This window comes from Corvus cornix, chromosome 2, assembly GCF_000738735.6.
Source record: "Corvus cornix cornix isolate S_Up_H32 chromosome 2, ASM73873v5, whole genome shotgun sequence".
In the NCBI taxonomy this organism is placed as follows: Eukaryota; Metazoa; Chordata; class Aves; order Passeriformes; family Corvidae; genus Corvus; species Corvus cornix.
Window position 1 is genome coordinate 30,662,386 of NC_046333.1, and position 26,759 is coordinate 30,689,144.

General features: G+C 40.5%; 1 protein-coding gene across 38 annotated transcripts in view; it reads left to right on the forward strand.

The window, feature by feature from the left end:
- The first annotated feature begins 5,859 nt into the window (after nt 1-5,859).
- The window catches only part of ARPP21 (cAMP regulated phosphoprotein 21), a 142,555-nt gene continuing 121,655 nt past the window's right edge, over nt 5,860-26,759 (forward strand). For 8 of the 38 annotated variants that reach the window (XM_039549592.1, XM_039549590.1, XM_039549616.1 and 5 more), the window contains exon 1: nt 8,040-8,479. The gene's annotated coding sequence lies outside the window, so the exon portion shown is untranslated. Of the gene's footprint in view, nt 6,003-8,036; nt 8,480-8,891; nt 8,974-9,110; nt 9,127-9,282; nt 9,365-10,027; nt 10,309-26,759 lie in introns of those variants that run through there. The other 30 variants (XM_039549598.1, XM_039549601.1, XM_039549603.1 and 27 more) reach the window with 15 other exon arrangements.

Sequence of the window (26,759 nt, forward strand, 5' to 3'; positions counted from 1 at the left end):
GTTGATCTTGGTGATACACCATGCCACACTAAATGTCTTATGTAAAAACCATGTATTTTTATTTCTACTCTCTCATTTGCTTTAGCTATATTAAAAAATTCTCGTCATGAAAAATTAAAGATGATAAGAATAGCCATTATTATCCTGTTTACTACATGCAGCTGAGGTAGAGATATTTAGCTTTCTCCTGAGGAATGGTTTGATGTATATTTGTTTTCAATTAAATTTGCATATGCCACTTTAAAGAGAAAGATACTTTATTTATCTCTCTATTTGCTTTCACTAAGGAGGGAATAAAAGTTCCACACTTCCCCCCCCCCCTTTCCTGCATCACTGCAGGAGAGCTCTGTATTGTGCATCATAAAGAGATTGGGAAGCTGGGTAATTAATCATGGGCTTTTATGTAATAGAAAGTTTAAAATTCATTAGCTTTATATCAGAGCGAGTGTTATGAGGGAGAACATGTTGTGAATGAGAGGGAGAGCCGTATAATTAAGGAAGTGTGTAAATAATAATGAAAGTCATTAGTGCCATTCAGTTTCTAAGAATGTCATAATGTAATTGGAGCATTAAAGTGAAATTTGCGATGACAAACATTAACGATACAAAAGAGAGAAAATGTGGTTATCTTTAGTTTGACAGATAATGTCAGCTTTCTTGCAAGGCCCAGATGGTGCACAGGAAAATGTTATGAACAGTTTTGTTTTAATATTTTTATGATGTGATATTTGGGGATACAATGTCACAAACACACAAGGAGGTTTACATTTGTGAACCAATAGTGCCTCTGAGTACAGAGCCCAATGCTGAGAGACCGAAGCAGTATATAGGGAAAGTCTTGTCCCTGATGCAAGACTGTTGTTGCAATAAAGGTGAGTCACAATGAAGCACATTATTATGTGGCAGTGAAGTTTTCTGTCTATCTCTCTCTCTGGATATGCACTTTGAATCTTCCTTTCCTTTATTAAAGAAAAAAAAAAAGAAGAAGAGGGGGAGGGAGAAAAGGAAGAAAATGATTTAACAATTATGCAGGAAATTATATGATGCTAAAATTGTACCATGTTCTGCTCTTTCAATGAAGGGACTTTCTACAGTTATTGCACATTGCAAAGGCTATAATTTTAGGGCGTGAAAAAATGTAGATTCCAAACAAAGGAAAATTTAAATATGTCTAGTGGATAAGGCAAGGCGAAACAAAAAGAAGGCAGCTGGAGAAAATTTGAGGGAACAGTATTATTTTAAGGGCAGTGACTTAGAAATAACTATGTTTAAGACTCCAAGACCTGAAAGGCCGAAGACCTCAACATGCTGGAAGCTTAAGCATCTGTCTTTGTGTTCTGTCCGTGAAGTACAGTGTTGTGGGATTTCCTACTGCCCCCATCACTTGGTGCCAAATGTACCTAATTTCTACATAAGCAGTCATTCATTCTTTACTGTCTCTTTTCTGCAGCACAGTACCCAACACAAAAATTGATTCCAAGTGTTGAAGATGAAATGTTGCAAATAGCTAAATTAATGCTAATTAATCTCACATTTGGTTGACAGTTTTAAGAAAAGGAACACTGGTCCAAATGAATGAAAGTGGAGAAGTGAGGGTGCTTACCTCAGTAGGATTTTAACCCATAGCCCCTTGAAAAACCTCTAAGATCTCCAACTGTATGACAAAGGCCACATTTTTTCACCACTGACAGAACTTGAGAGGCTTTTTACATGACATAGCAAGAATTATTCTCTGTTTACTGTAGGGCTGCTGCCACTTTTGGGATCTTTGAGTAGGATGGTTCAAAGTCGAGTCACACTGACTATGCCAAATTTTGATTACATATCTGCCTTTTCTGGTCATTTTTACTGAGGATGAACAAAACCAGTGCGATGATACATAAGCTGTGAAAAGAGGTTGCCTCCAGTAGTTTGTAAAGGGTTGTTTTTGGAAAGTGTGATTTTGCACAGGTTGGGATTTTTTGTTCGGTTTGATTTGGTTTATTTAGGTGTTTTTTCAGGTTGCTCCTGTTCTTTGGCACATCTGCAAACAATTTTGCATGTAAAGCACAACATGGCCTCAAAGGGGGCAAGTACTTAATTTCACATGGATTATGAGGGGAGCTGATCTGCCAGAAAATTCTGTTACTCTCATGACTCTCTCTATTGTGGGGGGCATCGTCACCTCCTCTGGAACAAGTTTCATGGCCAATGTTTTATTTTTCTGCTGCTTCCCTAACTGGATGAGTTAATAAGGCTGGTCATTGTGAGCCTCAGAGCATACACTGCAGTGAGGTAGGGTAGGCAGCAGGAAACCAACCCATCCAGGTTACACAGATGCTGTGGCCAGGATTCTTTCTAGAGATTCCAGTGTGAGAAGTTAAACACTATTCTTAAAAATTTTAAAGGAAAATTGAAAAATGATATCTGTTTGAAGAGTGTCAACATAGTACTGTAGTATCAAGTGACTTGTGAAAAATACCTGCAGGGTAGGCCTAGGCCTCATGTAAATTGGGAGCCTTCTCTTACATTTAAAACATGAATTTCAGAGAAGACTAGACCTTCTAGAAGAAAAAGTTAAGAGGGTACCACGTTCAGGGGAATTTCAAATGGAGGAGTTGGTAGTTAGTGAGTACTCAGAGTTACATGGGCTGATTGGCACAGCAAATCTTCCTTTTTTCACCTCCAAATCATTTGCCAGCTTCATTCTCTAGGTTTTCATATGGTGCCCAATCTACAGCTAGGGTTATGGTCTTCTCAAAAATATACTTGGTTTTGAGTGTTAAACCAAGCCTACAAGCATGTTTTACTGCTATTCTTAATACTGCTCTGGCAGGATTTCTATCAGGTAAGTGGGGATTCCTCTTGAGATTCTTTTTTTCCTTCTTTCCCCCTCTCTGTCACTTCCTGGATCCACTTACTTACCCATGAAGTTCCCTGGTCCCTCAGCTTCCCTTCTTCCAGGACACCCTACAGGCAGATGTACGTCTCTGATGCTTTAGCAGTGAGAGAGACACTATATACCTGTGTTGAAAGCCTGTATTATCCACATCTTATTGTGGTAGCTAAAAATTGCCACCAAAGCTTGTCTGCTGGCCAGATGTGCTGGGAGGTAACCTATGCTTTATACTTTGCTTCAGACAAAGGGCTGCAATAAAGACTTTTCTTGGTAAGATCTTGATGGGAAGCTGCTTTGTGCCAGTGAAGTTGTTTGTGACTCTTATGGCTCCTATGCCAAGGACTGTAACTACTCTCCGGCAGATGCTGTGTTTGTCATGTCTCCTTAGAGCCACTTCTATTTGTGAGCCAAGCAGTTCCTGGGCTCTTAGGTGACCCTGAGCCATTGGATTATTAAAGCTCATAAATCCTATTGAGAGAGTTTGGAATTTCCTCAGCTGGATTTCTTCCCTACAGTACTCTAATATGGGCAGGTAGTGCACACTCTACAATGAATTACAGATCTCAAGATAACCAACTCACTGCATTCCCTGCCTGGGACTGTCCCTCCTCCTCTTTTTCTCACCGTTTTCTCTTGTGCCCATTCTAACACCACAGTTCACAACACTCTAGCTGACTCTCCTCTTACTCACCACTGCGTGTTTTGTAGCTTTGTCCTATTGCGCATGCGACACATATATATTATAAAAAGTACCACTATGCTAAATTTCTACATCAGAGATATGTTTCTGTCCAGTGCAACCGAGAGCTGCCCACTGCTTGAGTATCTCACGCTGTCACAGCTCTTCCAATGCTGTCGGCAATGTGACTGAGTCAGAAGGATACCAGGCCGAGCCCTTTCTGTGGTTTCTGGATTACTTTGGAACATCCTTTTTGGAGCTGCCAGCCACCCGTCAGCCCATGAAACAGTACACTGCCCCACCTACACTGTGACCTGCAAGTCCCCCAGTCCTCCTGCCTGTAAATGTAAATTGAGGAAAAGGCTACAACACGAGAAACCATTTGCACAAATGCTAGCTGTCAAAGCCAGAGTTCAAATTCCTGCTCATCTTCATCTGAAAGTCACAGTCCATCAGTGCTGCAGGACCTACAGTTTCCAGTCTTAGGGGGGATCAGGCAACTTTTTTTTGTGGGGTGAGGAACTCCACACTGTAATATCCTTTTCAAGATACACAGATATGGCACATCAAACACTTTGGGATTTCTAAAAGAAACTAAGAGGGGATTTGAATTGTCAAATACAAAGAAATGATTCTTTGCTTTTAGTGGGGAAAAAAAAGCTGTTTCAGCCCCTCTAGCAACAGATTATATTTTTAAAGGGTTGTTCATTGATCTTTCTCCAAAGAAAGAATCTGAGATTTCAGTACCTGATCTTAATCCTAATGAAATCCATTGCAAAATTCTTACTGAGTTCATTGGAAAGAGCATAAAGCTTCATTTTTATTTTGTCAAATCTGAGATACCAGGACATGCTTTACACAAATTGCTTGGGTAATTTTCCTTTACTTGAGATATTGTAGCTGCAAAAATATTTCAGCTCTTCCTGAGAAGTATTTAAAATGGGAGCAATTTGGCTATATTTACATATTGTAAAGTGCCATTTTAAACATAAGCACGGTATTTTTAAGTCCATCTGCAAATTATGCATGATTAATTTGTTTGTAACGTGTAGGACATAAAAATGGAATGAAGTTTAAAAATAAATAAAACCCCCTAAAACTGATCTTTTTCACATAAGATTATGATAAAATATATCAAAAGTTAGCTTATCATATTGTTGTGCGTCAAACTGAATCATTCCATAGCTCCAAAACACAACAGACTTTGTGTTAGGGTTTTTTTTCACTGAGAAATGACTAGAAGCAGCAGCAATGTGCAACCACTTGTGCATGCTTTTATTAATGTCTTTAGTAACACTACATGCCTTCTGTCCCAGGAATCTGTGATTGCAGAACTGCAAGAAGCTCTGTATGTTTGTCTGTATCTCATACTTCCAGTCTGATACCGGGTTTTGAGAGTCCAGTAAGGTTTTCTTGATGTCTAAATGAAATTGAGGTATCATAGCTAGAAAGTGTGCTCGCAGTGAACAGGTAATATAATCTGTTGTCATGCTTTGGAAATACCTTGAGCTGAAGCACTTGGTGTTGTCTGTAGGAATTTTGTGTACATATAGTTCACATATGCTTCACCTCTATATGGTGGTCCTATTGCACAAGGGCACTTGGCAATACCAGAATTCTAAACCACATGTGCTGCTGGTTAATTAATTACATGCTTTATTCAAGAAAGTATTTGGTGAAATAGGTCTTGTGTCTTTTCTTTTTTCCCCCAATTACCCTTGAAATTTGGCCAGGTAACAGACAGAAAAAGTGTCAGAGGTCTGAATAGTTGATCAAGCTCTGTTTCTGCTTAAACACACAGCTTCTGCTGACTTTCATGAAGCTTAAATGGATAGTTATCCCTGTCCATCTTTACAAATCAGGACAGGCAGCAGCAAGTCATTACTGTGGTTTGCCACCTCTTCAATATTATGATTGTGCAATGATTGTGATTTTTCTTTCTACAAAGAAAAGTCCTCACGAAAGGGATGTAGGCTGCATATTCTGTCAGATTAGTATCTGACTGAGAAGGTCTGAGGTGACTTCTTAACAAAGGAAGGCAATTTCACTTATTTGCACATGCTGTGTTTGATGCTGCTCAACCTTCTGAGTTGAAAAACTACATTACATGATACTGGAGTGATACTGGTTGGTTTTTTTTTTTCCCCTGATTATTTCCATTGGTGTTGCTGTAGCTGGCATCTTCTGGCATTTGGTAACTTGCTCCAGGCACATCCAGCCACATAGGAGAGGGTGGAATGAACTGCCAGACTACAGCTTGGATTAATTTTTATCTCCTTACAGATCTGACGTATAGTTTTGGCTCTTCCCACTCTGAAGGCACGGCAGTATCTCAACAGTGGGAGATAAGCTGTGGACACGTGGCTGTTTTACATCTTCATTGTGTCTAGTGACTGGAGCAAGGTTCTGAAACATTCACTACTCTCATCCCGTTCCCTTCTGGAGGTGAGTTGCAAGGAATTTAGTGAAGGCATGAGTGAGTACTGCTTTTATGTCCTGGTGCAGTGTGCATTCTCTCCCTTCTCTGGGTACCCTGCTTGGGAGTGAAGGAATGATTGGCAGCAGCCAGGTGAAGTCCTCTCCATTTCACTGCGTGTTCAGAATAGTTTTGATAACCAGCTTGGAAAATTAACTTTGGTCCATTGTTGAGATGGCTGAAACATCAAATGGCTAAAAGCAAAGAAGTGGTCCTTGCCCTGTCACCAGGTGTAGCGCGCTAGTGCCATTTATAGCCTCTCTGCTGCTCTTTTTGCTTTCAGATGGAACCTGTAGCACAGTGTGGGACTATGTTAAAGAATGAAATTAAAAGTAGATGGAGCCACACGCGACCATCCTAGGAGGGAGCCACATCAGGAGGTGCATTAGCAGAACAGGTTTTGGTGTGCCTGGCTGAATGCCTCTGATCACTTGAAGCGTGCACCAAGAGCCGGCTAATGCACACCCTGTTGTGGTTCATCACTCACCGCATTCTTCCAGTCTGATTCCATTCAGCAGTCCGCAGTAAAAGCAGGTGTTTGCTTCTGAGGGGAAAGAGGTATTCCAGGGGTGCAAGGATAATACATACTAAAGCAAACATTTCCCCGCAACTCTCCCCCGGCCGTCTGTATATTTGTCCATATTTACTGGTACACGAGTTCTACTACAGTCATTAATCATGGCAAACTGTCTTCTCTAACTAGGGCTTTCTGAAAGCACATCATGAAAGGAGTGCATTTTTAACTGTGTATTTTAAATAACAGTTGTCTGTCTGTGGGAGTTGGATTATTTGTATCACTGCAGACAGAAATGATCTCTATATTTCATAGGACCTTGCTGCTTTGTACTTATTGACTGTTTATTTTTCATCCATAGGATTACTAATTGCAGCTAGTACCAGACTCTTCTGTCTCCTTTCAGGTTATTGTAGTAGAGGGCATTGTACCAGATGCATGGTTATTCACAGACATGCATTTCCAGCAGCTGAATTGCTGGATCTGCTCTAAATGATCTATGGCAATTACGTTTGGCGTTGTACAGCTATAATTTTACTGCATATTAATAGCCACCTAGCAAAGAGGTAAATGTCCTTTTCTCGGCTGGGTGCAGAATGAATGCCTGGATGTATTCAATTGGGTAAAACGAGGCCCGGGTTTTAAATGCATAGCAGCGGTTTTATGTATCGGAAACGCGTGTGCTGGTGAATTGCCTGTTTCCCTCTGCCTTGATGGTGTGCAGCAAGGCTCCGAGGGAAATATCATCAAGCCAGATCTTAGATAGAGACATGCTGGGCAGGGGAGGGGGAAGGGGATCATGTGCCCCATTTTTAGTGGCTCATCTGCTACCACCCAAAATCTGCTGCAGTCTTCCTTTTTTTTTTTTTTTTTTTTTTTTTTTTGCCCCTTTCAGCAGCTCGGCTGCCTAAAGGCTGTCAGGTTTCACCAGCAAAAAATAATAATTAAAACCACCCTCCCTAGACCTTTCACTAAAGATGTCCTTTGGAGTCAAGGCCCATTTCCTTCCCTCTTTTTCTTGGGGGGCGTGTGTCGGGGGCGACAAGGAGTGGGTGGGAGCAAATAACAAGGAATCGGAGGGGATTAACGAGCTTTCTCCTTATTAGCCCCGCTCGGGTGCTTTGTCTCTGCTCCTGGCTGCGGATGGGCTGACGGGGTGGGCTTGGGGGAGGGCGGGGGGGGGAAACAGTGTGACTGGAGGGGCCGGCGTGAGGGAAGCCACACGCACACGGGCGGGCGGGCGGACGGACGGACAGACAGACAGACAGACAGACAGAACCACCCCACACACACAGACAGACACCGGCCCGGCCGGGCATCTCCGGGCCCTGCGCGGGGTTGGGTGGGGTGAGGGCGCGCAGCGCAATGGCGCCGGGGCCAGCGGGTCCTGTGCGGCAGCCGGGGGAGCGGCAGCCGGAGCGGCGGCGCTGAGCGCAGCGAGCGCGGAGCCGGCGAGCGGCGGAGCCGGAGCGCGGCGCTGCCTGCGGTCCGGGGCGCACCACGCTGCGTGGGCGGGGAGAGAGAGAAAGGCAGAGGGAGAGACTCGCAGACAGACAGTACAGCCCGGGAGCGCGGCAGATAAAGGACGGAGGACAGGGAGAGAGGAGCGAGCCAGAAGGGGATCCAGGCAGGCGCCGGGAGCGGACAGGCAGAGGCGGGCGGAGCGGCGGACCGGGCCGGGACAGGAGGCGGCCGGCGGGTCGGGCGGTGCCGCCGCGGCCACCGCGCCCGGCCAGCACCGCGGCGCGGCGGCGGATCTCCTCCCGCGGCGGAGGCGGAGGAAGAGACCATGTCTTTCAGGAAGACAGTCACTGTACTGTAACAGCAGCGTATCCGCAGCAAAATAAACAAACCGGCCAACCAAAAATACCAAACAAACAAAAATAGCCCGAGCCGCCAAGACGCTGGGGGCAGATCCCGTTTTCAGGCAAGGTAAAAAAAAAAGGAAAAAAAAAAAAGAACGAAAAAAACCAAAAACAAAACCCAAGGAAACCAAAGCAGAATCTGTCGACATTTGTGTGGCGTGATGTTCTTTGTTGTCGCGATTTTTTTTCTTGTCTATTTTTTTTTTTTCTTCCAGCATGTGTTTTCTGTCATTTCGTTGGAGTCATTCGCCCCATCCCCCCCACCCCTCCCCGTGATCTTTTAATTTTTGAGGTCAGGGCGGCTGGAGCATGTGGAGCGGAGAGAGAGGGAAACAGGAGCTGTCTATGCAACCGGGACTTGGCTTTATTGCGTGCGATGGGCAATTATTAATAGCGGCTACAGGATTCCGGCTCTAAGATGTGGTTTTTACTAGAGGGGGAGGGAAAAGAAAAGGAAAAAAGGGTATCGCTCGTAGTACGGCGGGGCAGGATGCTATCGGTGCTGGAGCGGGCGCCTCGCATGGGACTGCGGAGCGGCAGCGTAGCGGTGGTGACAGCCAGGTAGGGCGGGAAGGGCTCGCCGCGGGTCTCGGCGCGGTCGCGGGGCCGCCTGCCCCGCGGAGGGCGGCGGCTTCCCAAAGTTTCGGCCGCCCGCCGGTCATCGCCAGAGGCGCTGCTGGCGGGAGCAGAGGCGGGTCGGGGTCGGGCGCGGAGGTGAGGTGGCCGGGAACCGGGTTGGGGCGGGGGAGATGAGCGCCAGGGAGGGGGTCTGCGGGGGGAGATCGCCCTCCGCCTAGTCGTCATTTTAGCTAAAATGGATCGAACTCTTAAGAAAATGCCAACTTTTACTCGCTGATTTGTGAACAGCATCGCGGGATCTGCTTTCAAAGCCGTGTTTGCTGGAGGGCAAGCCTGGGCTGCTTGGACTGGCATTGTTCTTAAGGGTGGCGATGTGAGTGCAACAGATTTACTTGATGCTTCCGTAGCATCTCTGTTTGCATGCAGTGGAGGAGGCTCACAGTCCGGGAGTTACAGCCGTATTGTTAGGTGTCCTGTTTTCACAAAAAGCAGTTCATGTTACTCCGCTTGGTGTATTCTGCTAACTTGTCTGTGCGTCTCGAACGATATCGCTTGTAAATCTAACCCCGACGTGCTCATCCAGCGCAGCCATTGCGCAGCCTTGTTTAATTGCTGTTATTTATTTTGCCTTCATTTACCGTGTCAGCCAGCGGGGGGAACACGCTCAGATTCCGGATGCATTTTTACGTGCTAGGTGTGTCTCTGCGCTTCCAGGTGTGTGCGGTTTGGCTTAAAACTCATCCTGCCGCCGTGTGACATCGCTGTAAATGTGCCGGGAGGGGAAACAAAAGCATTAGAGAGAGACACAAGCGTCTGTGCATCACCTGTTTGACTTCTCTGCCATTGCAATGCTGAGCCAGATGCATGCCCGGTGCGCATTCTTCTAAATGGCATATGTGTATTTTAGGCAAGTACAAAGCAATTGAAGCTGAGGGTGATGGGGAGGGGGTAGAAAAACCAACAAAACAAACCAAAACCGTACTGTAAACTGACCTGCAACTTTTCAGTCGTGTAATTTAACTGCACGCTGATTTTGTTTTAGCAGTCTTCGTCACGGATCGAGGCAAGTTTATGTGCACAATTGGGCTTGCAAATTGCTAATCTCGCACTGACTTTGCCTCTCAGTTCCCAGCTGGGCATGGTTACCTTGAGAGCTGTGGTATCAGCACTGTCAGAGCATGCTCCGGTGGGGAGATCGGGTGTGTTCTATTTTTAATACTATTTAATGAAGATGCTTCTCACTCTGCAATATACGAAGCATAATGGAAGAGCAGAGTGATGATTGGTTATGGATACTGGAAAAGGAAAAATGCAAAGGTAAAAACGGAAATCCCTCAAATATTTCTATTGCATTAATGAAAGAAAATGCAGCTGTGCAGAAAGGTGATTGATTAACTGATTTTAAGTTGAAGAGTTTTGTGGTGTCTAGGATGATTTTTTTTTTTAAAATGTTCTTTTCAAAAGTTGCATGAAGCAAGCTAGACAGATTATTTTGTGCCGTTGGTAAATCCGATTCTGTGTGGGCATGCTTAAGTTGAAGAATATGTCATTTTAATTTTTTTTTTTTTAATAGTAAAGTATCTCATAGTGGAGTAGTGCTAAGGAACATCCTAAAAATTACTTATTTTTTTCTTGTGATTACCAATTTTTATTATTAACTCTATTTACATGCCTATTGGTAGCCTCCTGAAGCAGGAGTTTTGAGTTTCTATTCCTTGCAATTAAAAGTTAATTCAGTTGATATTAAAAATCGTTGTTGCGTGCAACGCTCACAGAATGCAAGTGGCTGTAAATCTCTTGGGAAGTGTAAAGGAAAATACCTGTCGATAACTACAGTGGATGCCACTTGGTGAGATGCATGGAGATACTTTTGAAAGCTGCCCTGTTTAGTTCAGTGTAGTCAGAAATGTGTTTGTTAGCTATTTGTGAGAATCCACGCACTTAGAATTGTGTAGAGAAACTCGCCTTGATTAAAGAAGTCTTCTGTAAAACAACTGTATTTTCTCTCTGTCGTCTGCAGTTTTACAGGATGGTGGTCTAAGAAACAGCTGAGTACTCCTCCTGCAAAATCCTTTTTCGAGCAGTTGTTTCTTTCTGCTGTGTGCTAGTCCTTTTGACTGCCCCAGGGCTAAGTGTGCAAGTGAGGATTGCTCAGACGAGTGTTGCACCACATCGTACCCGTGAAGGAAAAATTACATAAGGTTGATGAGGAAATGCAAAGAGATTTTTAACACAGGTGTATTTATAGTTCTTAGAGAGGGAGAAAACAGTGCAAAAGTAACTTTGCAGCTTCATCCTGTTGGAGTAAAACTGTGGGCCAAATCATGTTTTCCTGATGGTGTTGCTTTTCCTGTGGGCTTTACTGGGGTTATTGGCATGATTACAGTAACTGGACTTGGCCTGATAAATCACTGTTATTAAACAGAATTTCTGGGAGTACATAAAAGAAACCTACGAAGTTTTATTAAAATCCGCTGCGCTCTTGACTTTCTCCCCAGGTTATGATTTTGAATAACTAACTTTAAACTTGGAATGAGTAGGGGGGAAGAGAAGTGTACTAGTTCTAGGATGGTTTACTTACAGTCTGTCTTGCCTCCTGTAGGCATTGGTCTCAGTGCAGTCAGTGGGAGCTTCAAAATTGGCTCCATGGTTTTATCAGTGCCTAAGACAGACACAGGGACAAATTTTCAGCAGTTGTAAATTGATGTAGTTTCATGGGTCTTAAGAACAGTGTAGACTTACACCAGCTGATGATAACAGCTCTCTGCTTATGACATACATATCTGTAACTTGCATTGAATGGTGTTACCAGTTTCGATGGTGTTAATTTCAGAGTAGAGGAATTAGACTGGCAGATCCTTGTTTATAGGGACTACTCACAAATGAGCGACTTGGTCTAGTGAGTGCTCCCAGCTTAATTTCCTTGATAAATTTTAAAGACCGTTTGTAAGGTACATGATTATTTAAAGGAAATGCTATTCATGTTACGTAATCTCTTCAAAAATTTCATTAAAGATTGGCCAGTTGAGAAGTAATGTAACTACCATGCAATAAACTTGCAAAATCCATTTGTCCCCTGCTTATTCATTTATTAGATTTGAAGTTCTGTATTCATGTTCTTAGCAGGTAGTAAGTCAAGCAAATGGGTCCCTTTTTCTTCTAGAAGATTGAAACATTCATCAAACAAGTAATGCGTGACAAAGACTCTGTATGTTCCAATGGAGAGCACTTGATTCTGAAGATTTAAAATACTGTGTATGAATGTCTGTGTATCTGTGTGGTAACATGCATTTCTAGGACACATTCTATTTTGATGACAAACTGCAATCCAGGTAAGTTAGATTTTTCCCCAGTTAAGGCTGGGTGAATTGAATTGCAGATAAGTTATGCAAACCCTGTGAGGTCATGCATCTAGTTTTTGACAGTCACCAAGTGAGACCTATTCTGGTCTCCAGGCTTATAACTGTGTCACCCCTGGATGCTAAGTCTCCCTGATTGATTGCTGGTGTTTGTTTTGTTTTCTAATTTTTCCACTTGATACATGAAATGCTCACTTTCAGAAACATGTAGATGTAAATAAATTTATGTGTTTGTTTGTAACTATCAAAGTTATTTTTACATAGTGATGTAATGGTAAGCCCTTCTAGCAAGGAGTTAACTTCAGTACGAGTGCAAATAATGATTCATATCTGGGGGTTTTTTGTTGTGGGTTTTTTTTTAATAAATTAAACCTGCCTGTAAATTAATGTAGACATACTGCTTACTGTTTGTGGGCAGGATAAGTTTTTCTTGGGGTCTTTCTTAAGAAGGAGGCTTAAGCCCAAATCAGAATAGCAGCCACTATGGCTTGCATGAGTATGCTGGTGTACACACACACAGAGTTTATTAGAGAAATAAAAAAGACATTATACTATAAAACTGCAGTACTTTCCATTTTAATTAAAATTGTATTTTTTTAGTAAATAACATCTATGATGGGTTCTTGCCAAGTAAATCCTCATTTGTCACTGAAGGTCCAGACTGCTTAGTTGTAGGACTTTATAGCTGCTTAGATGTTTGAAGTAACTCTAGTTTTAGACTTCATGTTTTCTCATATGGTGGTTTTACAGTAGGCAAACTGGATGATGTATTGCCAATGATCCTATGTAAGAGTGCTCCCTGTATGCATTTATGTTTTTCCTTAGCTCATCGTAGTTTATGAGAGCACATATGTAATCTGTATTAACACTTACTGTGTGACATAGGCAGTCCAAAGATATGAATTGGATTAATTCCAGGGGAGGGGCACTGGAGCTCTCTGTCAGCTTTAGGGAAAATGCCCCAAGCAAACACTTCCATAATGTCCTGCCACAGCTGCCCTCTTCTGCCTGGTCATAATGTTGCTGGTATTTACTTCTTCCTTTTTCACTGTTGTAGTTTTCTGGCTTTCAGGTAATCCACCATCAGTACACTTCTTTTTGGTTCCTTGGAAAAAGTGGTTGCGGAAAAGGTCTCCTTTCATTCAGGTGGACAATTTTTTAGTCACGTGGTGGGATCCTTATACTGAAATCTTTATTCTAGAGTCCTACATAGATAATGAGCTGTTATATGAAATGATACATCGCTTTTTTTTGTCCTTTTTTCCCTGGCTATTACACGTAAATTCGCTGTTAATGAGAGGAAAAAGCAGACTAAATACAGAGAGAAATACATAAACAAGGAATAAACAAAATTGCTTTTTACAGGAGTGAGTTCATTATGACTGTTTAGATGGATGAACTAATTACAGCTTTGGTAAACATGGTCAAAAGAAATACTAAATTGGTTGTTTGGTTAGTGCTGAAGGAAGATACGAAGTGTGAGAGTGATAATGTCATATATCATGACTAAGCTGAAATGCAGAAGGCATAGTTAGGCAGTGACAGCTGGGAATTTGAAATTTATGATTTGGGTATCCAATGACTTTATGAAGCAGGGGGTTTAGAGTACTTTCTAGTTACTGGCAGTGTAGGGAGGCAGTAACCATGTAAGGCTGTTTTTGGGACAGACATTCACATAGCATATGCTGAAGTATGTAAGGTGAGAAGTGCATTTTTATAAGTGGAAGAAAATTTTCACAGGGAAATTGGGACACAGATCAGATGTCTGATCTTGATCTTCTAAGGCCAAGAGTCACAGATAACAAAGAGTAGTACCATGAGAAAGCAAAGTCCTATAAAAGTGTTTTTGTAATTTAATGCTTTTTGCTATATTCATAATTTAGTCTTGGACAATACCATGATTTATTTATGAGCTGCTTATACAGCGCCTGTGTTAAAATTCTAGAAGCTTTGTAACGACTTCCAACTGATAAAACTGTCTTTTTCCAAAATTGGATGCCTTCAACTCAAAGGAAAGCTTAAATGGTCAGCAGGATGGTGTGACGAAAAAATAGCAATTAAGAAAAACCCCAGAAAATACTCCCACACCCCCTCCCTCACAAGTAAATGCTCTGGTTTTTAATTTCTCAAAGGTTTTGTCTTCTGTTCGCAATCTATGCTAAAACATAAAAATCAAATATATACAAATCATTGACTTTCAAGCTTCTGTTTATCCCAGTTTTTACAGCCATGCAGCAGTGATTTTTACTGGATTCATAAAATCATCAGATCCAGTTTTATGTTCTAGGATTTGAACTCTGTCATCAAAAGCATGCCTAAACAGCTAATAATTTTGTCAGTAATTAATCCTCCTGCAGTATTTGTATTTTTATTGCCTCATGAGCTGAAGTCTTCCTGTGCCTTCAATACAGAAAGCATTTTGGAAGTTTTCATCATTAAATACCAGAGTCAGATTGTGCTGCTTTTCTTCACAGGGAGTGCACACATCTTGGGTTTGGTGACCTGCAGAGCTTCTCGTGGTGTAATGCTTTTTTTACTGTGAAGAAAGTTATCACAATTAGTTCCTGCGGAAAGAGGGATGGCAGGGCTTCTCAGTAGAATGAAGCTGATGAAGATAAACTGCAGTAATTAAAAGCATTTTATAAATACAATTAAATTATTATTAATTAACATGAAGTATTCAACTATATATTTGATTGAAGGGGAAGTTTTACTGGGGAGCAAACTTCAGTGGTGTTGATGGTCTCATGTGAAATAGATACAGCATGAAGTTCTTGTGAAGAATATGCCTACTTCATGCTTTTTGGCTGTTTGTGCCATTGAACTTTATTTGAAGTGCATGAAGGTAAATCATAAATTGCGGTGGTTCAAACTATACCTTGAGGTTTTTCCATTTTGAAGTGACTGTTCCATTTCTAAATACCTTGCCATTGGCATAACATTTAGAACAGTTTAAATGAGGCCGCTTAATGCATTATAAAGTATTTGTCGTGGAGTCAGAAATGTTTATGGTGTCATAAAAACTTTAAGAGAAGCACATCAAATAAATTAGTCCACTCTAAAGGCTCACTACAGATTTTAATGTAAGCCTGGGAAACATCTGATAGCTTTATAATTTATGTACTTTGTAAACCATGAAATCTGAAGTGAGAAGGTGTGACACTCATGCTTTCAGGTTTTGTTCCTTTAGGAGAAATTCAGAGCTTCTACAAAACGAAAAAAAAGGGAAATTCTGAACATCGATCTAAAAGGAAAGCCTAAAGAGTGACTTAGGGCGTCTTAAGTGCTGTATTTCATAACACGTACTACTGTTAGCATCAGGAAATGCTAACAAAACTGTTTGATCCAGGTAGGATTTTTGGGGAAGCTTTAACTCATCAAAAATGAGCATAAGTTGGAAAACATAATGTATTTACCAGCTTTGTGTCTCAATATGCTTTTCCATTACAGTGTAGCAGTCTGTTCTGCAGCTGAGCAGCAAAATGGAGTGAACTCTAGTGACAAGAACTGTGGCAAGCAGCATAAGAATCCTGTTAGAGAGGGAAGACAATGAATTATTACTGAGGGATAATGCAACTTTTGTTTAATCTACGCACTGTTGAAAATGACTGCATTTGAGAGAAGTCCTTGAATGACCTGCTTCTTAAAGTAGCCCTCTTAAAATCGGTGGCAGTGGGGTCAGGGTGTAGTGGAGGATTAGTGCCAGTAGTACTACTTGTGATGTGAAATCAGGTTAAGGGGCATCAGAAGTAGGAGGACAGCAAAGGGAAGTAGGACTTTCAGGAGATACTCCCTGAAGATTAAGTAATTAAGTAGATTTTGAATAATGCAGAAAAAATATATAGATGTGTAGCCTCTTTTCAGTATAATTTGTTTTCTGATTAAAAAAAAAAAAATCCCTTACGCATGTGTAGTGATGCCTGTGTTTGCACGGAGGATCAGGACAAAATGACTACTGCTCTGCAATCACACCTAGTCTCACCAAATCTGAGGTTACAGGGCTTATAAATGATCCACGTCTTCCGATTTTTGCTGTTGCAGAATTGCTCCTCTCTGCCACCTATCTGGCAGGAGAGAAAGGAAGATAACAAAATTGTTGCCAGGGTCTGAGGGCATCTCCACAGCAGTGTGGGCTAAGATGGGACTTCTTAGCCTGACTTGATGTCAGTGTAAGAGGCTGATGGGTGAGTCTTGGGGAGACATGCAAGATCCTGGACTCTGGTATGTAGCCAGTTCTATGAGACTGAATTGGTTTCTATCCTTGGTTGCTCTTCTCTTGGCATGGCAGTACCTCCTAAGTTAGTCAAGTATTTACTGGAATAGCGTAATGTGCCCTGTGATGACTTAAATCCCCACCTTTCCGTAAGGGGCTTTCTGTTAATGGGGAAGGATTGGCAGGAAAGAGCAAATTGAGACACAGGTCTTGATGCAGCATTTTAGCTGCCTGTGGTTCTGCTGCTCATAATCCTGTCGGCGTGGTCGTGGGGCTGTGGTTCCACAGACACCCTGTCCACTCGTTCTTTTGTCGTGATGGTTTCCGCAATGCGGGAGGAAGATGCGGCAAGCACCTACCTCTTTCAAAGCCCACGTATTTCTTTGATGTGTTTGTTACTCCTTAGGTTTTTTTTTCAGGAAGTAGAACAGAGAACATAATTCGTACTCACGAAGGCTAATTACAATTTTTCCTCTACAAATAATTTCTTAGAGAGCTGGCTGTTCAAAGAACCGCTGCTAACTATTTCCTGCGCTACAGTTATGCTCAGTGTCCAGGCAACGAGTGTCGAAATGTAGATTCTTTTGGCACCCGTTCCTGTTTGTGTTTGTTTGGTAACATACACTCGTTTCACGTCTTTATTAATGTTGTCAGGCATGTCAAAACCATCTGTAATAGAACTGCATCAATAGAAGAGCATGTCAGAAAATGTGACAGTAAAATATTGGCACTTCTTAACAAAATTTTTATTGATTAAACAGCACAATTTCAGTATATGGAAAAATGAAATCAGTTCTAGTTGTTTCAGGACTTTGAGAGCAGCTCCAGTAACCCCTGAGTCTTTGACTTGCCTATAAAATGACGGCAGACGGAGCAATTTAGTGGCATATTATGAGAAAATTCTGTGGCATGGGAATGTGTTTGTTAGGTTTGCATTGACTGAGATCACAACAAAAGAGGAGCATAAGTGACCCACGTGTTTCTGGTGCATAGTTGAATGTTCTCCTGGAATCTGTCATTTATTACCTATACTCAGTAGTTGGAATGAGGCTGGCATATGATATTGTAACATACCAGTGGTCCTCAGAACATCAGCTGCATGTACAAGCAATTTCAATGTCTATTCACTGCCAGACAGATGATTTTAATAAAAGGAATTCAGGGGCTGTGTTCTTGACCTAAGATAGTTTATTTTGGGACCAGTAACTTGAGGTAATATTGTATTATAAAATTGGAAAAACTGAGATAATTTCAAGTAACTTTGCAACCTCAGCAGAGAAAATATAAAATGGGGAGCTAATGTTATATTATTTTGTCAAAGCTGAGTATGTGAAGTGGAGCTTACTGAAGTTAGGAGATTTACTACATTCTTACGTGTAACATAAACAAGGGATTTTTCCTAACAATCGGTCCATAGCCCTGATTTGTAGCTTGCTGAAAGTGCAGGAAGATAAATACTGGAGGAATTCACCGCAGTCCCAATATAAACTCTGTTCTTGTTCTGCTTCTTAATACGCATATTTCAAGCAGTCATTGGCGTGGATGTCTCTGCCTCTTTTTTGGCTGTTTTGACACTTGCATCAGTTGTCTCTGTTCTGCTCCATATATTGTCTGGCCATTCTTCATACTGAGCTTTTGCTTTTTTCTAAGTTGTGCCCTTTATGCAAACTTAACTTTATTAAACTGGCCCTTCTGGCTTTTCTTGGGTTTTCATCATTTGCTCACATTTTCCAGCTTTTTTTTTTTTGCCTTTTTCTATGTCAGTTACCTGCCCCTGTTTGAGAGAGTTGAAACCTTTGATTTAATTGTCATATAGTACTGCAATTTTAAAAATAGCCTATCTTGGTAGATTTTTGGACAGTCAGTTTATAGTAAACATTACATAAGGCATACTCATTATTCAGAATATGCCAGTTCCCAGATCTCTTGGACTTTGTTTTGGTATCTCTTAAGGAGGAAGTGCCAATAGGTCTGATTGCATCTGTGAAACAAAAAGTTTTGTGGTGAAATCCAGAAGATCCTGTGCTTTTGAACTTCATGTATGCAGCTCATATTGGTGTATCTGGGTCTCTTTGGGGCCTCCATCCAAATTCAGTAAGCTCCATAGAATTGTGTGTATGGTTGGTGCTCCTGGAAAATGCTGTGTCCTGTACTCTCCATCTATTTATTTAGATTATTTTGGTTTTCTGGGACTAGCAGTATTTTCAATAAATTTTTGTCAGTTGCCTAGAAAATAAAGTGTAATGTAAATGACCCAAACGAAATACCTTTGACAAATGTGTTTGTTGTCAAAGATTTACGTGTTGGCTCTCTGACCTTTCAGATGGACTTCTCTCTTATGTTTGAGCACCATAGCACCTAAAACGTTATGTTGGATGCAGTTCACTGTGTTACTGGGTTGTACAATGAAAAGAGGGGAAAATGACTGGAGTTCTTACATATGGAGAATTATTTTGTATTTCATGTCTGTACACTTGTTGAATAAGCTTGGAAACTGCACCAAAAGCTGAAGGTTATATATTCTTGCATCTCTGATTATCAGGATGGCATGGCAACAGATCCTGGTCAAAACTGGGGGAAACTGATTGATTGTAAAGAATGTTACCAACTGAGACAACTAGCTGTCCACATTTGGGGACCTCTACTAAACACATAATCCATATATATTTTTATGAAATACATATATAGTAGCTCCTTCTAAAGACAGAAGTAAAGGAACTGTTGAATGAGATTTCTCACTGTTCTGTTTGAAGAAACATGGTTTGCTGCCATCATCTGAAAGCTGAAATCTATTTTCTCCTGTATTTTGTTTCTTTTTTTTTCTTTTTGCTGAGATAGAGCAGGAGAATTGCCTGTATTCAGCTGCCAATTATGGATTTAATTCACTTATTTGTTTTTCAGTAATCTGATTGCCATTAGAGCCTAGTTCACTAATTGCTCGCTGTACTCTGTCAGTTTATTATGAAAGTAACAGTCTGAAATGAAACCTAATAAAGAAATGATGGCAGCAGTCTGAACAGATGATGTATAGTAGTTATGAACCGATCTTTTGTTTCTTTTAATGGGTTAATTTCTGGACTGGTGGACAGTCAGCTCTGTTGTCTCTCAAGTAGCATGAATTGAAGAAATCTCTTACCATTTAAACACAAAATTCTGTTGTGTGGAGTCATTCCATGTTTGAGAAGGATGTCATCTTAACAGGCTGTTTATTCCACAAATAACAGTGCCTATGCTTTTTCAATGTCCTTGGTGGTAATTTAATTCTTGAATTCAATTGTTTGCCAAGGAGATGATTGGTGATTTTTAAAAGTATGGGTGTAAATGTCTGTAGTACCACAGACTTGGAGTCCAGTGAGAGAGACTATTTTTTTCACATAGCCTAGGTTTCAGTTGACTGACTCTCATTTTTATTGACTTAATTCTCTAATCTTAATCCTTGCAAATAAAGGTATGAAAATAATTAGCCCCTATAACCCTATTGCTGCAACTCAGAGAAATATGCAGCAGGATCCTGTTTCTGTAGTGGGAGGCTGGTATGGCAGAAGATCCTTCCACAATGTGCATCCACATATTTTGTGAACTCATAAGTTCAAAATCTAGCATTTGTATTTCTGAGCTTGGAATTTTCCCCAACTGACTGCATTATCAGTCTGCTGCTCAACTGCCTTTCCAGTGCAGTGGATAGGAAAGAACTGGATTGCATTTGGAAGACAGAGAGGCATAAAGCTTGTTTTCATCTTTCAGCTAAATTCAGGCATTGAAATGGGTGAACTCCTGGTACATGGTAGGGGAAGTTGATGTAAAAGTAATGTTAATTGTGTTACAAAGTTACATTCTTCAGCCCGGTAGAATGACTGTAGATGCAGAATGCAATCTTGACCATTCCCACTCTTGTGCTCCCTAGTGTCAGCTAAATGAAGCAGAAATTTATTGTTGAAAACTTCTTTTTTTTGCTGGCATTTCTGTAAAAGCAAGAAATGGGAAATACCAACAAGTAAATTCCCAAGCTTAGGATGAGGAGGATGACACTGGGGTATTGCTGGTGCCTGGCAGTGAAGTGTGTGCACGAGGAAATGGGCTGGGAGTGGTCATGGGCCACTGGAGACCTGTTCTTGTCAGCCCTGCATGGGCTATAAGTGACAAGTGTGATGGTCATAAAATGCCTGTTTACTTAAAGAAGCAAAAGGAGACCCTTTTATAAACTGGTTCACTAGTCTGCCAAGAGAGGATGTGTTCACTGAGTCCCGAGTGGAAAAACAGGGCTGCTGCCTTTTACGGTGTTTTGTGGTGGTGTCAGTGAAATACTGTGACATGTTTGGTGGCTTTTGTTGGGTTTTATGTCAGGAAGGGACAGATTTTCAGTACTTCCAAATGCCTGTCTGAGGTTATTTAGATAATTTGGGGTTACTCTTTTTCAGTGAAGGCTTTTAATAATCTTTAAGTCTTTAAAAGGAGTCTTTCTGATGGTGGGAATAGCTACAAATTCAAGTGCTACAGATAGTGTAAGTTGACGAGTTGTATGGCATACTGATGTCCTCACAAAAACCACCAGCTTTCCCAAAAAATACCTTTTCCAATAGGAAAAGCAGATAAATGGGGGTATTGTGAGTGAGTAGCATGAAGCTTTTTCAAGAGGAGAATGGTCTGCCATGAGACAGTTAGTTGGAGAAAGATATGAGAACAATAAAAATTCCCATTGTTCATGGGGGGGTTTTGGTTTGGTTTTTTTTTTTTTTTTTTTTTGGTTTTCTTCCAAACTTAATCCAGCACTGAATTTCCCTTCCTCACGTTCAGCTTTGAAAAGCATGGACATCCCTCTGGAAGGAGAATAGGCAGCCGGCCATCTCTCATCGCTGTGAAACTTTGTAAGAAAGATTAATTTGGAGAGTGAACAGAGGAAGAAAATAATACAAAAGGAATTGCTTTTAAACAAAAGATACACTTTTGTCATCATTTGCACTGCTCAATGAAAAGTAAGCTGTCCAGCCTTTAACTGTGGTGACCCAAAATATGTCTGTACAGTATGCTGGCAGTTGTATAATGTGGTAGGCAGTGAGGATAAAACCCATGGTATAAATGAATAGTCCCAGCAAGGCTTTGGAAAACACTGGGAGCGAGTTCTAAGTCGGGTAATGAAAGGAGATTTGAAGTGAAATTGAACTGATTGCCCTTCCTGATTATCGTGGTCAGCTTGCATTTGCCCTGTAACGGTCCTGCAGTCTCAAAGTACCCCAGAGAAAAGCTTCTCCTTGTAAGATATGAAGAGGTGGTTTGAGGGGTGTAGTCAATGGTAATCAGGCAAGTAAAAGAAATGTGGAGAATAGCAGTCCACTTTCAGTACTGCATTTGTTGTAAATAACTAAAATGCCATCACTTTACTGTTTAGATGCTGATGTGGTTACCTGTTTTTCCCCATCTTTATTGTCAGTTTTATGATGCAGGCTTGCGTGCTGCATATTTCTTAGTTCATTTCTTTTAGGACATAGTCAATCTGAGCCATTATAAATGACTTGTCAGTGCTATTTCAGTCTAGTTAGATATATAACAAAATGGATCCTATAGAGAGAGTTTTGCATAAATAAAAGCATTTGTCTTGCTCTTTCACTTTCCTGCCTGCTATCTTGTAGTAATAGTTTCTGAAACAATTTGATCTAGAGACTGCAGTTAATTGTAATATGCTTCAGGAGGTCATATGAAAGAAGCACAGAAAGTTTTTCCTGGTTGTTATTACTATTTTTAAAAATGCTGATTCTCTATGTTTCTTATTACGTGCCCTGCATCTTTATGTATCTAGGCAAAATAATGTTTTTAAATACCCTTCAGTTTTCTTAGTGGCTCATGTTCATGCACAAGCATTCACTGCCTGCCACAGAAGTGTCTGTCATAGAGGGGGGCACTGGAGAATGGAAGGTGCTGGAGAACGATGGCCATGTATCTGGGAATGGGGCTGCTGGTTACCCACCTAGCTCTTGTTTTGACCAACTTCATTGCTTATTTAACCTCTGTATTCCTCAGTGTCCTCACCTGGAAGCAAATACTGACCTGTCCATTCCCTTGAATGTGTTTTTGTCCCCCCCCCATTAGTTAGAGGTGAAGGCATTTTAGAGCCTTTTATTATAAAGAGGCACAACAGGAGTATTAACTTTGCCCCTGTTGGGCTTATATTGGCATACACAATCAAGTTATGATAACTTCACAAGTTAGCTCAGTCACAGTTACTTGTGTGCAGTCCTGCAGTCTGCAGCAAAATTGAAGATCCTCACTTTCCTTTTACTGTAGTTACTTTCTGCTGTCACTGTTGGGTATTAAAGACTTTATTTACTTGTTGTTTTCCAGACAAATAATATGACAACATGTTTCTGTTTCAGCAGGTGACAATGTTGAAGAATTTGAACAGGTACAAATAAATATAATTTGAAAAATAAAGTCTCAACCACATGAAAATTTAAGAAATTTAGTACTTGAGACAGAGCTTGAAAGAATTGAAAGATTTCTTTCAGCTGGTTTATTTTGTAAGTCTAGAAACATACGCTTATATATGGCATATAGTTAGGGTTAGCTCTAGCTGGGATAGAGTTAAAATAAAACCAAAAAACCCCCCCCACCATTGTTTGAACCTGATGATAAGTACAAGTAATTAGAACACATCCAAAACCGCCAGATTTAAGTGTTGCAGACAGCTGTCACTTATGTGGGGAGCTTTTTATTTTGCAGGTCAAAGTTTAATAGACAAAACATTTTGAGGGGGAACATTTTGAAAAAGTTAGAGAGTAGACATGACCTGTTTTGTTCTATGCATATGAATCCCCCTCTTGTGCCTTTATTTTGTGTAGAATATTTATAAAAGGTCATCCCCTTTTAGTAAGCAATAATAATTTATAATTCCCCTCTGCTAAGTTCCATGCAATCTTTAAAAACCACTAGTTGTGATACAGCTGTGATTCTAAAATAACCAGTATTGAAATCGGAATCTTTATCTGTTTTATTTTTGGAATGTAAATATTTTTCGCAACAGCTTTTTCAGAATATCTTGAAAATGTATATTGTAATGATTGTGTAGGCATGTATAAGACTTTAATTGCCTTCTGCATCTGTGTGTGGACTTCGTAACTTTTATTTTGAAACTATTACTTTGCATTAGAAGCTATTATTTTTCACTTGACAGGGTTTTTCAGGAGGCTGGAATACAGAAGTAACTTAAAACCAGGTGTTGTCTGGTTTGCTGGGCTCTGTATGTGTGAGAGGTCCTGGCTTTTACCTTTAAACCTTCCACTGGCTTCCACTATGGCATCACAGTTTCACTCTTGGATGTGCCTGGACATCACTGAAGTTTGTGACTGAGTCAACCAGTTTTTCATGTCACTGACTTGTACATGTAGCTTTTGCTTAAATCGGTGACTTCTAGATAAAAAATTAATTTTGCTTCCTCTTTACTATTTTTTTTATAACTGCTCCATGCCATAGGTTTCAGGCTTTTTTATAATCTTTCTCAGTGCTGCTCTAGGCTCATCTTGAGGAGTAGCTGTACGACAGGTACCCTCCATTGTGCCAGAGTTTGCATCCCGTTTCCCTGCCTATCCAAGGAGGTACCAGCCATGGATGAATGGCTGGGACAAGTGTGTTAATTGTTTTTCTCTTTTTTGTTCTCAGCATAAAAGAAGGGTTTAATTTAAAACAGCAGTGATCCTTTTCTTTTCCAAATGCCCTGGAGCATTGTGCTTCTCTGATCTCCAGGTTTTCTCATACTACTGGAAACTTTACAATTTTCTTTTAGTTGCAGCTAGCTCCAGCCAGTCTCTCTCTCTTTTTTTTTTTTTTTTTTTTTTTTTTTTTTTTTTTTTTTTTTTTTTTAGTAATGTCCTGTTTCTCTGTTCTTGAGTCCCTTTGGATTTTCTGATACTTTCAATATCATGAGATTACCCATTTCTCAGACCTTTGTGAACAAGGGAACATCCCTATGCCTGTTCTGTCTTCCCTGTGTGGACAAGAACAGCTTTCTGGTTATACAGAGTTCTTTGGTCACATCTTTAGTAGTTTCTTATGTTGTTGAAAATGTGTAATGCATTTTGAATTTTGAAAAAACAGATTGGCTAGAAGCATAAATTTCAAAGCTAGGTTTGTTAATAAAATAAGCGTATGGCAGCAGTAAAACATTAATGTATTTAGCATTAATTTGTTCTTTGAGAGGCAAGAATGCCTGATAAAACCCATTACATCAGCCAGAAGAGCTGAAAGACAATTTTTTCCTGCTATGGTGAAGTATAGATTGAGCTACAGACTCTGTTGTGTTGGATTTCTGATTGTCTGACAAAAACATATATCCGTTGTCTGAGTAAATGTTCATTCAGTAGATTTATACGTAGAGTGTGGTCAGAAGCATAAACAGTCTTCCATGCGTGTCACCATCAGTCAGCACAAGTGTTTCTTTAGGACTTCATGCTGCAAAAAAATTTTGGCCTGATCTGTTAAAACAGTTGTGAATGTTTAAGTGTTAAATTACATGTGTTTGTCAGTGCTTACAGGATGTCACTACCCATTTGCCCCAGCAGGATGATACTCAGCTGACCTTAGCTTCCACAAAACCATGTGAAAATAGATGCAACTGCAGTCTAAGCAAAAATAAAAGTTGTTTTACCTTGTTTTACTCATACCCAGGTTTCTTGTATGGATATACAAGTATGTTTATACAAGTAAGCTTAGCTGTACTTTCCTGCAGTTGAATTTTTGCATTCACTGTGGTCAGGAGTAGTAAAATAGAGCGAAGAGAGAAGGAAATCGTAGAGATGATTAGGTTAAATTTAACCAAGTAAACTAATAGCATTTCTGTTTCTTAAAAATTATGTGTACACACCAGTTGCACACATATAATTGGTGTTTACCAAAAAAAAAAAAAAACCCAGAAAAATGGGTATTAAAATACCACTTTTCATTTAAAAAGAAGGGCCCCATCAGGTTCTTTTGTTTCTTTGTTTTCTAAAGATAGTCAAAGCTCCAAACTATCAGGTAAACATTCAGTAGTTTCACAAAGCTGGGGCAGTAAGAAGTGTCCACATTTTGGGAGGGAAAGAGATCTCTTAAGTTTTATGGTATATCCTTGTGATCAGGCTTCCCCAAGAGACAGTCTGTAGAGTAAAAACAAATTGACTCCCTTCAGTTCCTATGGAATCTCCTAAAGGACCAAGAAAACAAAAATGTGGTGGTTGTAAGGCTGTTACCATCCCCAGTTCACATCTGGAACCAATAATCTTTAATTTTGGAAGCAAACCCAGAAACAATGAAAGAAAGCTCCAACCTGAGATACTCTCCTGGGAGGTAATTTTGAGTTTGGAACATGCTCAGAGAAGTGCTTGGCAGAAGAACTAAAGACCATTGAAAGAAGTTTTATGTTGTGTCTCTTGAAACAGAAAAAAATTTAATGTACTTAAATTATCCCTTCAGACCTCAAGGTCTGTACTACTATGTAGTTCTGTTCTTTTCTCTCTTTTTTTTTTTTTTTTTTTTTTTCTCCCTGTTGTGAATTGCCAGAGATTCCAGCTAGGTATATGAAATTTGTTCTTGTACTGGTTCACATGCTTGGACTGGTACAAATATTTAGCATATGAAGTCAACAAGCCTTTTTCATAAGGGATTACAAAGACTGAAGAAGTGTATGTAAAGGACAATTATGCAGGTATTTCTACTTTGAGAGAATTTTAAAAAGTTGTTAAAATGCTTTGTCATATTTTGGTTAGTTTTATCAGGTCACTCAGCAAAATCTTCGATGTCTGTGTTAAAATGAGAAGAGCTTTGATTTCAGTAGAAGAAGGCAGAGCATTTTCAGAATAGAAGGAGGTAAGCTGATCTTGAGGCCCTTAATATGATGTGTGTAAATACATGGTTGGAATTACAATCCCCAGCCACACAGGACTGTGGAGTGGGAGGGTTGCATCAGTAGCTTTGCCAATCACAACTTCAGCTGGAATACTGTTAATTCTGCTGTGGCAAGGAGTCAGTGCAGTCTGATATGTGAATCAATTGTTACAAGATACTAAATGTTCGCATACTGAGAAAATTACTTTCACTGAAATTGAAACAGGTTTCTCGTATTGCATTTGAACCCTTGGCAGTCCCCAAAAAAGTGGCTGTCCAGAAGTTAAACACTTGGGATATCTGTTTTACAGTTCAGAGGATAATAGTGAGGCATGTTCATAATGAAT